The following is a 14,699-nucleotide window of genomic DNA, read 5'->3' as shown; positions in this document are numbered from 1 at the left end:
TAGTTTCCATAGAGCAGAGAGTAATTACGAGTGATTCCCAGGGAGAAGAAATGTTTGACTCTAGCGCCAATATCTCCTTCCGTTTTGGACGATCAAAAATTGAAGCAAGATCGAGCTTATTTGGCTAGGATGGTTAATTAGTTTCCATAGAGCACAACAGAGTAATTTCCGTTAGAAGTTAATTAGGAGAAGAAATATTGACTCCTGTTTTGGACGACAAAGATCCAAAACCGTCCACACCAACAACGCGTCCGCCGCCCACACCGGCGACCACCTCCGCCTTCAAAATCCCGGTGCATGTCTCCAACTCCGGCGACACCTCGCCTCCCCCCAGCCCGGCCCTCCTCCCCTCCGCCCAAGCCTCGCCGATGAGAGGGGCGGCGCACCCAGGGGCCAAGACGTCGCGGCGGCCCAGTTCGACGGCGCGCGCGTACACCGGAGCACGTTAGCTAGGTGACGCTCCTTCGAACTCGCTGCTTGCGTCGCGCCAGCGAGGCGGTGCCAGTCATGGTGCGGCGCCCGACGACAGGGCAGGGTCCGATGGCCGGGTGGGGGGCTTCAACCTGCTCGACGGCAATATCTACCGCGGTGACCTCGACGCCGTTCAGGAGCTCGTCGAATCGAGCAGCCGGAGGGGCGCAAACGTCGCGTCTCGGAGCAGCACGCTCCAGCGCCGTCTTGATCTGCTCCGACTAATCTGCCACCACCATCATCGTCATCAAGGTCACCCCACATCCTGGCGTCTGCCCGTGGAGGCCCCCTCGCGCCCATTTGGCACACCAAGGGCTCCGGGGATTCTCGGAAGCTAATAGGGGCAGTCGGTGAGCGATTTCACCTTCTGTTCTGCATGCACTCTATGATCCATTTTTATTTGCTGCGTTGATTAATAAGATCTTGATTTCGCAAAAAAAAAAGATTGATAAGATCATGAATTTAGTTATCTTCCATGTCTGCGTTTTTACAGTGCAGCAGTCAGGCTTCTCGCTAGTGATGGTTGGCAGAATATATGATAGTGTCCTCTTGAAGAACTCGTTAATGGTGGTACTCGGCAGGAGAGGTTCCTGTACTTTATTAGGTGTGTTTCTTTGCCTCTGTTCTCTGGTAGGTTTGCTCTCTGCATATATGCCTATCATAGAGGTGATAGGTTCTGAAATTCATCATCTTTTGATTTTGAAGTCGCTGCACAGCTGGGTGACTGAATTACATAATCTGAACAGGGATTAGTATAAGCGATCTCCCTCTAAACTTATATGTTCTTTTATATTTGTCCATCTTATCTTACAAGAAGCAGATTACCGAGAGACTATATATTCATGCTTTACTTCATCTACTAAAACTCTAGAATAGAAACATTCTTGTGTTATTTTAGTTGTTTAATTTGATGGTCTGATTGTGATTCATGTCCTGCTACGTTTCACCATTTCATGAAACAAAAGGCAGGTTAATCGTGCCTCTAGTCATTAGGAGTAGGCATATTTAGGAGTATGAAAGAAAGCTTAATTATGAGCATGCTGCAGTTTTAATTCAAACTAAAGTACCCTTCTCATTCAGGGATGACTTGCTGACCACAAGGAGCTCCCCTGGCCCTTGCGGGTAATTAATCTACCTGCCTGTATATAGCTAGGCATTGCGATGAAAAAGCCGCCGAAGCAGCAGGAGGATTTTTCGAAGCTGCTCTCATGAGAGAAACGTAGGCTCTTTCTGCACACCTTGCTTTTTTAATGGTACTCTATAGAAAAGGCTCTTTGGATGTTCAGAGTTTTAGATGCAGCAATATATGGTGGTTATGTTCTTTTCATTCTCTCTGTCGCATATGCATTTTTACAACTTTGGGAACCATTTTATTTGCACTGAAAGATCTTAAATTCAGCTGCACTTGTATGCATTTTTACAATGCAGCAGGCTTCTAGGCATTGACAAAATATGTCGTGTTCAGGATATATTCATGTCGAGGCACTTGTGCATGATAGGACCCTCTCGAAGGTGGATATTTGTTAATTGTGATACTGGACGAAGATATTATAGCTGAGAGATGGCAAATTCCTATATGTTATTAGGTGTATCATGTGTAATCTTCTCTAGTCTGCTTAAAATACTAACTTAAGGCCTACCATGTATATTGATGATCAATTGTAACAGGGATTTTCTGACAATAATTATACTGCCTTAGAAAATATTTGCTGGTTTCAGTATCACTAAAACAGAAATAACTTCTAAGCTTCTGTAGCTAGCAGTCTGCCAACTAACATGGGAGTCTAAATTATGGATTTCTGAGATTTATCTTCAGTTTGGTGGGGAAAAAAACATTTACTTCTGCCTGAACTAGGTGGTTTGGATGCAAACTCTTTATTGGTATAAGGACGATTGGTTTCTTGTGAGTTTGTAATGCCATTGTTAATTGTTGAAGCCTACTGCTTCAACATTGTAACCACAAGTTATTTGAGTTAAATGGCATTGTAAGTTCATGTTTTATTAGATGTTGAGCCTATTTATACTTCAAAATGCATTCTCTTGAATATCCATGCATTTTTTTGTGGTAAATGGGTGTTTTTACATTTCGAAACTGCGGGTTTTTTTCACGGAAGAAAAGGACAGTGAACGGTGATGATATGATCCATGTGTCATGGAAATATATACCAGAAGATCTTGTCTTTTGAAATCAGCAAACCATGATCCATATGATCCATATGTCTTTTAATGCGCTTGGCAATCCATTAATCTCTGTTTCCTGAAATAAATTGTTTCCTGAATGATTTGACCATTGGCTTGAGCATCAAAGCTTGACCATGACATGCAAAAGCATTTACTTTGGATGGTCTCTGATTAGAAGTTGAATAAACATTGTTTGGTGTTGTTATTATTATCTGGTGGCACTCTCTTGCTATTGCTTGGAACGAATTTTTGACAATACTGGAGCCTTTTCTTCTAAGAATAAGTGATTGCTTTGCTGACCATATTGTTTTGTGATTGTTCTAGGTTTTCGAGGAGCATGATACCACAGAGGTGGCCTTTTCTTCTTCGACTCCATGTGCTTGCCGTGAGTTTCTGGTTCTCCCCTGTGTCCTCTACATTCCAGGTGATAGACCATGGACATGGAGCTGTTTCTATTTGGGCAAGCATATACTTTGTATTGCTGTTACAAATGGCGCGCTGGGTTGTAGAAAGCATGTATTGCTGTTTGCAATATGTTTGTGAGTATACGTTTTTAGCATTAATTGTTGTCTGTTGCATATGGGCAGACTTGATTTGTTGCCGTTTGTTGTGAATGGCCCGATGGGTGTTTGTTCTATCTGTTCTTCACCATTTAAAAAAATGCTTCGTTTCCAGGGTGTGTTTGTGTGTGTTCGTTATGCATCTGACCTTTGGTGAAATAGCAATGTGCATCTGCCAAACTGGTTTTTTGAGTCTGCTATGTGCATGCCCTGCTAAGAAAATTGAACGGTGTCTTTTATTGTCTTGTCTAGTCCATTATTGTGTGCAGTTTTATTTTTTCTATGTGTTTGATTTAAAAATGTAGAAAGAGGCAACCAATGAGAGCTGAGTCCCAAAACGAATTCTGGAGTCGAAAGAGTGATTGCAAGATATACTAATGGTCACTCATGAACCGTATGGAATGGTTTTGCTTTTGCTCATATTCGTTGCATCGTATGTACAATAGTGGTGGTGTAAGTAATTTTTACCTGCACTAGAAAGTGGCATTCTTGTGTTGGAAGCATGGTGTGTGAAACTTGTATGGTTATCACCGGTGACTGTCTCTGTTTCGTCACGTGAATGATTTGTCTTTTATCGATGCAGGTGGTGGCGGGACGTGGGGGCGGCCGAGCCTTTTGTGCTTTGCCCGGTGGTGGTAAGTGGCTGTTGCTGCTGGGACATTGTTGTAGGTGCCTGAGTGCTGCAATGCTGGAGTACTCTGCTTGGTGGTCTAGTGCAAGGGGCACAAGCCATGTGTCGTGGCTGGTTGAGTCTGGCGCGCCTGGTGTCTAGATGGTTCTGCTGCTTGCTGGCGTCGATATAAAATGATGTTTGAACCGTTGTCATATCCATGCCGAGTTGCATCGTAATGCTCCAGTGAAGAAGCTGAAACTGTTTTATTTGCACGTGCATAGACGCACGGCTGTAATATTTGGTCTCTTTCTTTAGCTGGGCTCGTGAGAAGAGTTGAGCTGCAGCTTTCAGTATATATATGCATTGTTTAGGCTTGTGTAATAAGCTAGGTGACTTCTGAGCATGCATGCAATGGCTGCTTACTGACCAAATCGATCGATGCCCAAATGAACGAGTTTGAGCCACCTGGTGCTTGTAGGAAAAAAATGCATTCAAATTCGACCGATGTTTGGGCTACATTTGGTGAAACCAGCCCAAACACTTATTTGGGAACTGGAGCGAGCGAAGCAATTCGTGTAGCTGGCGGGCCTGAAGTTTTTATTTTTTCGCGTTGAGAATCTGATCGGATTTGCATCCGTGGAGCAAGTGTGAAAGGAAATCCCGGGGGTAAATTTGATTCGGTGATTATTTAAGGATGGAGGCAATATTTGATTGGGGGATTATTTAAGGATGGAGGTAATATTTGATTTGTGATCTGAAAAAGAGCATAAAATACAGGTTTTGTCAAGCCAAAATTTCGAATAGACCTTTAGTTGTAATAGCTTAACAGCTAAGTAGCTTGATCTGATGTGATTGACTGAGCACTTGATGGTTTCCCTACTTACGCCCACACAGTCACGCACGTACATACGCGCCGACAGTCCCATCGAGCATCGAGGATGATGGAGAGGTGTCGCCCAGGAGGTGGCAGCAAACGGCGGGGCAATTTGCCCGTCTCCATGACAAAGCGAGGAGGATGGAGGACGGGGGCATCTAGTTGTCGTCGAGGATAGGACGACATGAGGTGTCGACGAGGAGTGAGGTTGTGGTGGGCCTGGCGGTGTGGGAGACGAGGAGTGGGGAGGCTGGATGAGATATTGTGTGCGTGTGTGGTAGTCTTGGGTTACAACTCGCTACACTTGGGCTGGGCTTAGGGCTTCTGGGATTGTGGGCTTTATAAATTCTAATGGTTGATGGGTTTCTTGGATTATTTGAAATATTGGAGTGGCTCGAAATTTCTGAAATAATTTCGGGAATTTGAAATATCTTCCCGAATAGGTGCTCGGGTTTTTTTTTTTGGGTTCAGGATATATGGGTTTAGGATCGGGAATTTCAGATTCAGGATTTGGGTTTAATGCCCGGAGTGAAATGCACAAATAGGGAAAAAATCGATTTACTCAAATAGGTTGATCAAATGTGTAATTGGTTGATGTCCTACCATACTAGTACTAGCAGCATGCAAGGAAGGGCTACTCTCACCGTTTGGGTATCCAAGTCACCTCCTCTTTTTCATATATTAGAGTAATAATAATCAAAGGACAGACTATTAATGCCCCTAAAATGAAGCACCATGTCAATTTAATTTCTCTCTAGCGATGGAAACTGCCAATGCATGTTAGGGAAGAGTGAAAGAATTGGAGAGTCATTAATCGTGTGTAGGCAAAGAGCCTAGGAGCGAGATTTAACAATTACCGGACGAATTAAATCCGATGGAGCCATCACGTCTATCAGGGTTTTTGTTCCGTGCAAAAAAAAAATCGATATGGAAATTAAGAGTAGATGAAAAAAGGAACTTGGCAATCTAGCGTGATTTCTGTTTTCTAAATAAATGCGTTGCTCCTTAAAAATGTAAGAGTCAACATACTATTTCATAGGCTGGTTTGGCTCCACAATTCCTACTTTTGGGGAGAAATTAGGAATGCTGATTGGGCAATTAATTAACGTGGGAAGACACAAGGAACGCATGACCTCATTCCCCTTTCTTCTATCCATCTCTCAGACTCACTCAATCGCCGGCCGCCGCTCGGTGCTGCTCCCCGCCTCGCAGTTCACCGGCCGGCCACCCCACCCAATCCCATCCGCCACCATGATTCCCCGTGCGTCCGCATCGAGAACCTCCGCCCCGTCCTTGTCCTCGCCATCTGGAGCGCATGGAGTTGGTCGCCCACTCGCCGCCGTGTCGCCTCCCGTCGACCTGGGCTCCCGGCGCCCCTCCGTCCCCCTGCCTCGACGCACCAGCCGTCCCCGACGGCCCAAACATCATCAGCCGCCGCCGCCGGAGGGCCTCCTCCACGGCGTCCACGCGTTCCCGCCACCGCCGGAGCTCGCAGCAGGGAGGCAAGGCGGAGTAAAAGGCTGTCGATTTCCCGTCCGTCGGCGACCTCCTAGACGACCTCCCCGAGCTGCGACCCCCCGACTCCGTTTCCGCTGCCGTCGCCCACCTCCCCAACCTGCATCTTCCAAAGTGAGGCCCCTCCTCTCCTCCTCCTTCATGCCTATCATTCCTTGCAAATTTCGTTTCTTTCAAATCGTACGGGACTCCTCTCAGATGTAGTGATTAGGAATCGACTTGGGAAGAATGGTTCCGTTCTAGATTTTTTGTATGTTAATTGCAATCGAGGTAAATGCCACTAGTAAAGAACCTGCGGGAATTAATTCTGCCTTCATGTGTGCTAGTAGTAGATTGTGAGCATTGATATGGTTCAGGTTGTTTTTGGTGCCCTTCCATTTGTCTCACTCATTTGATATGGCGTGTATATGGCACCAATGAGATGTCAGAAGCACACACACACACACATATGCTGCAGGTCTGGCCGATGTGATCTGCTGGTAAATGCTTCATAACTTCTATAGTACTAGAGACACACTGCGTACTGCAGTTTGCAAGTAGGATATTGCAGCTACACAAGTGTACTGCAGCAAAGAATACCGAAACAATACATGAAGAATTGCATGGCTAGATTACAGGAAACTTGTGTATTGATGTACCCGAGTAACTAATAATTATGGTTTTCTGTTATTTTCCAGTGATAGCATTAAAAAGCTAGAAGAGCATGGCGTTGGATATCATTTAGAGCACCTCATTGAGGTCCATGTGAATCCTAGCTCGCATCTAGAACCCCATAAGAGCGTCTGGAAGCATTTTCTGTTGTCAAAATAAGCTATCTTTTATACTGAACTTTAAATTTGAAGGTTTAGTGTTGATTTTCGAAATATTATTCGAGTCACTGCCATTGCCAATTTGTCTTTGCGGATGATAATATGTTTTCTTGGTATGATTTTCTATTTTTTCAGGCACCAAAACAAAAAAGAGTTACATGAGTAGAACTGAACAGAAGATCTCGTCGCCATGAGAGGTTGAGGACAGAAGCAGATGCAAAGAATTTGGAAAGCAAATAGACAGGTAGGTTTCACATTCTTATATATCAAGCTCCCAAGAATGGCCCCTTTTTAATCGTGTGATTACATTAGTTTTGCAGATTGCCAAATATAATCACCAAGATAGCAAAGAGGACGAGCGAAGAGGAAAAATTGCACACAAGGTAGGAAAGACTGAAGTCAGCCCCACGTCTTCTGTGCAGATTAGGTATCTTCCTAGCATGAATTTAATTGGCTCATACGTTTACAGCAAAGTCCCCTCATAGTAATGTGTGGGGTCACGTAGGCAGACCATGTACGCCCTGGTTTGGGTGCACTTGGTAAGTGAGTAGCTGTGGATAATTGCCAAGAAGTGGGTTGAAATTGCAATGCACGTCTTCTTTGTCATACAAATTTAAATGAGGATGGTTGCTACGTTGTAGAAGCATTAAATTCTGCCTGTCGGGACCTGTACCGCACAGGCGAACTGTTCGTGTTGTGGTACATCAACATCATGGACCATTTGTCATTAGTTTCATTCATTAGGCAATCGAAACCCTGTCATGATTGATTTTGCGCAGCTGGTTATCAACGGCATTGAAGAAATCTTATCTGATTATCTATCGATTTTCGCGCAGCTCGTCACCCAGGTCATCTGTTGTGACCTCTAGTGCTGGGACCCTGATTGGAATATCACTGCTGGCCTGTGGCTGGGAGGCCGATGATCCTCCCCTCCCCGGTGCAAACTTCTCACTGTAGCGCCATGTCGACATGTCCAAGCGTCTTCCTCAGGTAAGAACAATCCGTTTCTCTAATCACTGGTTTCCGAAGTCACGATCCATATACATGTTTCCTTCTCGCTGAGTTGAAATGGTGGATACCATTACCATGAATGGTCAAGTCCAGAGATGAGGCGCTTCTAGCTTGTTTGTGTTGTATGGCGTTGGGCCAGTCATGTTCTTTGCGCATATGTTGCAGTCCGAGGGTGTCATTTGTTTGTTCAATGCCATGCTCAGACAATATGTTTTGCTGCTTCAAACAACCAAATATGTCAAAGTGATCGAAACCTTGCGTGTTTGTTGTTTGTACCTTCATTTGTCATGTCACTCTTATCATTCACACTGCCTTTTCATGTCCTGGAGTTGATAGTGTAATATCGCGTCAGCCTTGTTTCTTTGTATTTAGAAAATGGGAATTTTCCTGACTAGACATGTATACACTTGTAGAACGATGATGATTAGCTCAGGACAGTAAGTGGCTTACTCAGAAAAAGTAACATGTGCACTGAGATCCTCTGCTATTTAAGAAAACTACTGTACACCTCAACCACCTCAACCGACTAGATATGTACTTTTTTAGCCTGCTATTTAAGCAAATTTCTAGTGGTTGTCATTTTACTATCAGATCCTTAAGTTCTCCTATTTACTTGGCATTCGTACACTTGAAATCTTAGTTTATTATGATTTTATATTTCTAAAACGTGACAATTTAATTTATTTAGAAGGACGATTAAATAGCACTGAGGTTGTTAAGCAACTGTTACTTGAGTTCTGTCCCAGCCTTCCTTTGGTATCTAAAATAGTGTGATTTACTACATGACTGACTATATACCGTACCATCCACATTGACAAGGAATGCATATGCATATTCTTCGTAGTGTATATTTTCTTTCTACAAAAAATGGTTATTCCTTAATGTTAATGTGATTTGTCTATGTAGCTTTGGTATATGCGTCATTTTAACACTTGACAAAATTTGCTTCTGTCCTTTTTGTCTTTGCATTTCAGCGCAAGTAAAGAAAGAAGAAGACCGAGAAGCTGGAGCAAGATCCTTTCATTTTCATCATGTATGTAAATAGCTCGGTCTATTGGAGGCGAGGGGCGACACGCTTGCGACTCTGCATGCTGGGTCACCAAACTCCGTTGCTGACCGGCTATGCTTGGGAGTTCAGAAGCGTGAACCGGAAAGCTGTCCCCGGCGTATGAGTTATGTTGCTGCTTCAGTCCTTGTGGCATGTATTTTTGTAATGCTCCATAAGACCTGGAGTTTTAAGTGCTAGGTTTGTCTTTGTTGTTGATTCGAATCTGGACTTGTGATCTGGTTTTGGATGTGAGTATAAGCTGCTGTGATTATTTGATCTGTGACCCGAATTTCCCAAAGAGCAAAAATGGTATGGCAAAATTTCGATTTTTTTGTATAGTTTGTTGTTGCAGAGTGCGAGCACTGAGAAATGTTTGTTAAGAGCTGACCTCATCTCGCCTGATAGTACATGCGTGTCAAAACCTGAGCTAGTTCAGCATGTACATATATAGAACTTGCACTACATGTCAACGTTGCTTTTAGGGGAACAAGCCTGATTGAGGAGACAGTGGGACACACACACCAGTACGATACTTACGAGAAGCGGAATTTCTCGTAATCCTGATCGATCAAGTACCGCATCTACTGCTAGTTATATTCTCATTTGGAGAAAACTAGATTCAACCAAGGAATCCATCTTGAAAGACAAATACGTAGCTTGCATGTACGAATACAACGGAAACAATTTGCTCCAAAATTTGCCAAACATTTGGGTAGTGATTCACTGGATTCCTATCCGAGAGTTTTTTTTTTAGTTTTTTGAAATTTAACAGTCTGGCTAGAGTTGCTACGTAGCTTTGCATCGTATGGATCTGGATCTGTGGTTTGATAAACCATTTGTGAATTCTCGCAAATCAACCCGATAACTAGGGCAGTCCAGGTCGGCAATATATATGTAGGATTTCTGATGTCGGTCGATATAATTAAGGAACATGATAAAAACGATTTGGTAAACACTACCTATCGTAGTCCGATGCAAACCAACTCGTCGGACCTCTCAGACGCTGTCCATTTCCTTACCATCGTACGGCCTAGTATTGCTTCCCATGAATATTTTTTGGCCCCGGTAACCCATCCCCTAACTAATAAATCTCCAAATTTCCGGCTGTCAGATAGATCTGCTGCTCGGCGCTTCCGCTCTGCGCCATGATTCTCCGCTCACCTCTCCACGCTGCACAGCACCGCATCCTTCGATCTGGGGCGTGACCTGTGCTTCCACCTCAATCGACTTAGTGTATCCTGCTCGCCGCGATTCTCCGCCCACTGTCCTCATCCCGCACATCTAGCGTCCCCCTTTCCATGATCAGATCCGAGGAGATCCCCACAACTAGGTGCAGAGTGGACATGTCTGTTGGAAGCTCGCGTCATGTGCGGATGCATCTCGGGACGGCCGCAGGTGCAGCAAACTCTACCATCCGTGTTCTCATATTATCCTTAATTTTCTGTGGGTTCCAATTTCTGTAAGATCGCGGAGTGCAAACTTCCAGACATAGCACTTGATCCTAGATTATGAAGCTGCTACAACAACGATAATATATTTTTCTCAAATTTATATCTATTCATGCCATAGTTTATCCCCGTTGAAGTTGACCAAGTCTGACAAAATCCCACTTATGGACTGCTCACATTTTTAAAATACAATATGGATACATCTTTACTTGCAAGCATCCTAATTTAGTTTATAAATACAAAGTTATATGCTTCCACTAGGTCTTCCTATTTGTTATGATATCATTTTGCTAGAGATTCCATGCTTCACATATATTTTCAGTATGTGCCTCTAATGTATAGACGATGGGCAATACGACCATGCTTCTTAAGTTTATATTTATGATTCTTATAGCAAAGGAAGATTCACCCTCATGTTGAAGGGAAGCATACTTAATTACATTTTCAAATTTATATGCTTCCAACACAGATGAGTATTACTGAGATAGCACTAGTCATGTGCTTCGAAATATCTTTGCTTCCAATACAGATTGGTTATATTGAGATAGAATTAGTTTCTTTCTTATAAATGTATGTGCTTCCAATTTCAAAGTTCTCTGCTTCCGATACATTTAATTTATGTTTATTTTGCTTCCTATATAACTGCGCTTCTTTCCTTTTTTGCTTATAAATATCCATACTTCCTATATATAATATGTGCATTTCTTCTGTCTAGATAGTTTGCGGCATATAACCATGCTTCTTCCCTTTTTGTTTTTTTTATTGTCATTTTAGTACAATTGTAATTTAAATATTTCCCCTGTGGTACTACTTATGTTTCAGGCTTTAAGCTTCTGCTTGGTACTATTTATGTTGACATAGCATAAAACTGATGCTTCCAAAGCATATATGTGTTTCTTCCTGAAATTTTTCATAAACAAAAACCATGTTTCTACCTTCATGCATTTGTTCTTCAGCTTGTCGATAGCATTGTATTTTGAACATTTTCCAATGCTTCATGCATTTCTCATATATGTTGCTCATGATTAAAGTCAACACATTCCATATTCACTTGTTTCTAATGGACTATCAGTTAGCTTCACTGACAGTGGCCATTACCATGAGCACGTCAAGGTCGAGATTATGATGGTCAACGTCTCATGTTCGAATCACCAACGCGTGGACAAGTGACTTCACACCGGGGATGCAGAACAGTGTGCTGCTCCTTGTACCTTTGTGCCCTTCACTACTGGGTGTACACACTCTAGAAGGCAGCGAGGATTAACAGCGGTGGCATGAGGCTGCTCTTGCAGGTCATTAAGGAGCCTTTGATTTTCCTCGTCAAACGACATCCTAGGTGCTCACGGCTGCTGCTTCAATATATGGATCGAGAAGAGGGAGGCATGCCCTTTAGGACGTACCGGAGCGACCCGAAGGGCCATTGTGGTTGCTCCTCCATGAAAACAACTGCACATCAGGCCTGATTCTATGGTTTCACTGTTTTTTCATCGACTTCAGCATCATTTGAAATGTGCTAGTACTTCGATGATCTTGCAGGCTATGCTCCTTGTGTGTGTGTGTCATCGCCATGAGAGGTGGATGGTGGGCATTTACCAGACAACACAAACCTTGTATCAGATTCTTATTGTGTACCGAAGCAAATTTGAATATTGTGAGAAGCTATTTTATTTGGAAGCAAATTATATCCTCCGTAGGAAGCAATGATTAGAAATCATATATTTGTTTTATTCCCCTTTGGAAGCAAATTATTTTCTTTCTCTGAACAAATGTTGATATCAATAATGTTTGTTACATTGGAAGCAAAACTATTTTCTTTGCAAGCAGATTATTTTGTATGTTGAAAGCAATCTTAACTATATATATGTGTCTTCGAAGCGATCTTGCTGGCCAACGGAAGCACAATATTCTTGTTAGGAAGCACAGTTAAGGTGCACTGAATGTTCAACAATTAGATCGGCCATGAATGTTCCAAGACACTTATATTTTCCAACAAAAAGATGGAGCTTCCAGTAATGAGAGACAATGCTTCTGTAGCATAGAAACATGTTGTGACAGAAAAAAAGAAAACATAATTTATGTGCTGTTTTGTTAATCAGACACAATTCAGGATCTGGACATTATTTTCTATAGATACGGGATTGTTTCCGATTGATCAGCCATTTTAGTGGACACGGTTACAGGAAAGCAGTCAAGTCTAACAACCGGTAGGCCCACACATGCAAGTGGAGAATCGGACGGATGATCTGGACTGCATCTTACGGCAGTAGAGTAGTCCGATGGATAACCAGGATCGGCATCTGATGCCTAGTGCTCCCCAAACGATTTCCCATCTATCCCGTCCCGAGCAAACAAGAGAGAAAAAAGGCATGACATTATTTATGTCCAGGAACGGAAACGTTAGATCTTCATACAATCCCGTACAATTAATTGACCCTTCATTTCACTAATACATGGCATCCTGCAGCGGAATTAACAAGCAGCGAAACCGAACCGAAATTGGAGTAAAATCGGAGTCCTCCAAGTAGGGAAAGAAATCGACATGCATGTGCATTAATATGCCTAGGCGTTTAATTTGGCTTACTCCCGGCACCTCATGGATCTCCCAGCAATCAAGGAGGAAAGGAGAGGTCCGAAAATTTAGTCTTCTTTCCGTCCCATCTCAAGGAAGCAGGAGAGAAGAAAGGCATGGCATTTACGTCTATGGAACGGAAAAGTTCGGTCGCCATACAATCCCACGCAATAAATTGATCGTCCATTTCACCAATCCCAGAATCATGCAGCGAAACTACCGTATGTTTTCTGTATGTGATACTACTCCACAGTATAATCGAGAACCATACTTGGAGAGTCCCCACGATTATCTGATAGTACTACTAGTAGTAAGGAAAGTAATCAATCTTCCAGGCTCCAGGTCCGGAATTTAGTCTTTTTCCCGTCCCAACTTTTTTTCCCTCCACAACATTCGAGTCACTTCAAAAACCGGTTAAATCGTACTCTATAAGTAGTAGTCAGAGTTGAGGCAACGCGTGCGTCGCGTGCGACGATGACAATTTAGGCAAAATATAGGCTAAGATATGTCTAGATTGGTTAAATTCATGACAAGTATTTAGAGACAGCGGGTGAAATAAATCTGTGACAAGTATTTAGAGCCAGCGGATAGTATAGATTCAGCCGTACTGATTCATATCCGTGATGTAACATTAAAAATAAAACCTACGTTTAGAGATTAAAAGAGAAGTGACTCACTTCATATAGTTCTGCCCAAGATAGAGAGTATCACGTAGTACTAGGGTGTAGTGCTCCTTGAATTCTATACTTGGAGAGTCCTCCGTAACCATCAATTAATAGTGGGGAAAGAAATCAGCACAGGTTGCCATCCATGTGCATTAATGCCTAGGCCTGGACGTTTAATTTGGCTTCCATCCGGTATTACCTTAGCGCTCCATCTCACGATATCCCAGCAATCAAAAAGGAGGAAAGGAGAAGACCGAAAATTTAGTATTTTTCCCGCCGCACCTTTTTCCCTCCACAAAATTCAAACCACTTTGAAACCTGGCAAATCATTCTCTATAAGTAGTAGCGGGGGTTGAACCAACGCGTGCGTCGTGTGTGACGACTTAGACTTTGACTCTTTACTCGTCGAGGAGAGGAGAGGAGAGGAGAGCCGGCGCTGCTCGCGGATGGATTTGGGCGAACACAAGGCATGGTGCGATGGCCGGCTTTTGTCTCTTCTCCAGATCGATCTGTGCAGGTAGGTAAACCATCAGTGTTTTCTTTTCTTCTCGATCTTGTCCGTCACTCTGTGTAGCTCGTTCTTTGTTTACTGCCGGTGTGTAGCAGATCTTCCACTTTCTATCTCGTTCCTTATTTCTTCGTTCTGGTAGGGAGTAGAGGTAGTACGTATACGTACTAGCGTAGCAGTTCTGATTCGTGAACACGTGATTCATTTCACGGGATCTGATGTGGTCTGGTTTTTCGTTCCAGCTAAAGATGGCGCGCGTCACGCGCGAGAGTAGGGAAGCCCTGGTCGGGGCCAAAATCCTGCCCATGGAACTGCTGCGCGCACCGCCACTCTCCAACGAAACAAATCACATGTGACGAATGTACTAGATACTAGTACTAGTACTAGTATAAAAAAATGCGCGCGCACGAGCACGATGGAATGGAGC

At 43.3% G+C, this 14,699-nt stretch overlaps 1 protein-coding gene and 2 long non-coding RNA genes across 6 annotated transcripts in view; 2 read left to right on the top strand and 1 right to left on the bottom strand.

The window, feature by feature from the left end:
• Positions 1 to 14,699, bottom strand: part of LOC124675854 (glyoxylate/hydroxypyruvate reductase HPR3-like) — a 52,242-nt gene that overhangs the window by 18,473 nt on the left and 19,070 nt on the right. The window lies entirely within an intron of this gene.
• Positions 593 to 4,265, top strand: LOC124675857. Of its 3 annotated transcripts, XR_006993449.1 has the most exons (5): positions 593 to 821; positions 965 to 1,101; positions 1,552 to 1,690; positions 2,977 to 3,037; positions 3,796 to 4,265. It is a non-coding gene; the product is annotated as an uncharacterized LOC124675857 (long non-coding RNA). The 3 variants fall into 3 exon arrangements; XR_006993447.1 differs by lacking the exon at positions 3,796 to 4,265 and having other exon boundaries at positions 965 to 1,075; positions 2,977 to 3,783; XR_006993448.1 differs by lacking the exon at positions 3,796 to 4,265 and having other exon boundaries at positions 2,977 to 3,783.
• LOC124675856 lies at positions 6,260 to 9,402 on the top strand. 2 transcript variants are annotated; one of them, XR_006993445.1, is made up of 5 exons: positions 6,260 to 6,328; positions 7,159 to 7,267; positions 7,336 to 7,406; positions 7,860 to 8,013; positions 9,009 to 9,402. It is a non-coding gene; the product is annotated as an uncharacterized LOC124675856 (long non-coding RNA). The 2 variants fall into 2 exon arrangements; XR_006993446.1 differs by having other exon boundaries at positions 7,336 to 7,450.

The sequence above is a fragment of the Lolium rigidum genome, chromosome 7, assembly GCF_022539505.1.
Source record: "Lolium rigidum isolate FL_2022 chromosome 7, APGP_CSIRO_Lrig_0.1, whole genome shotgun sequence".
Taxonomy (NCBI): Eukaryota; Viridiplantae; Streptophyta; class Magnoliopsida; order Poales; family Poaceae; genus Lolium; species Lolium rigidum.
The sequence above is the reverse complement of the archived record's forward strand: the minus strand, read 5'-3'. Positions and strand labels throughout refer to the sequence as shown.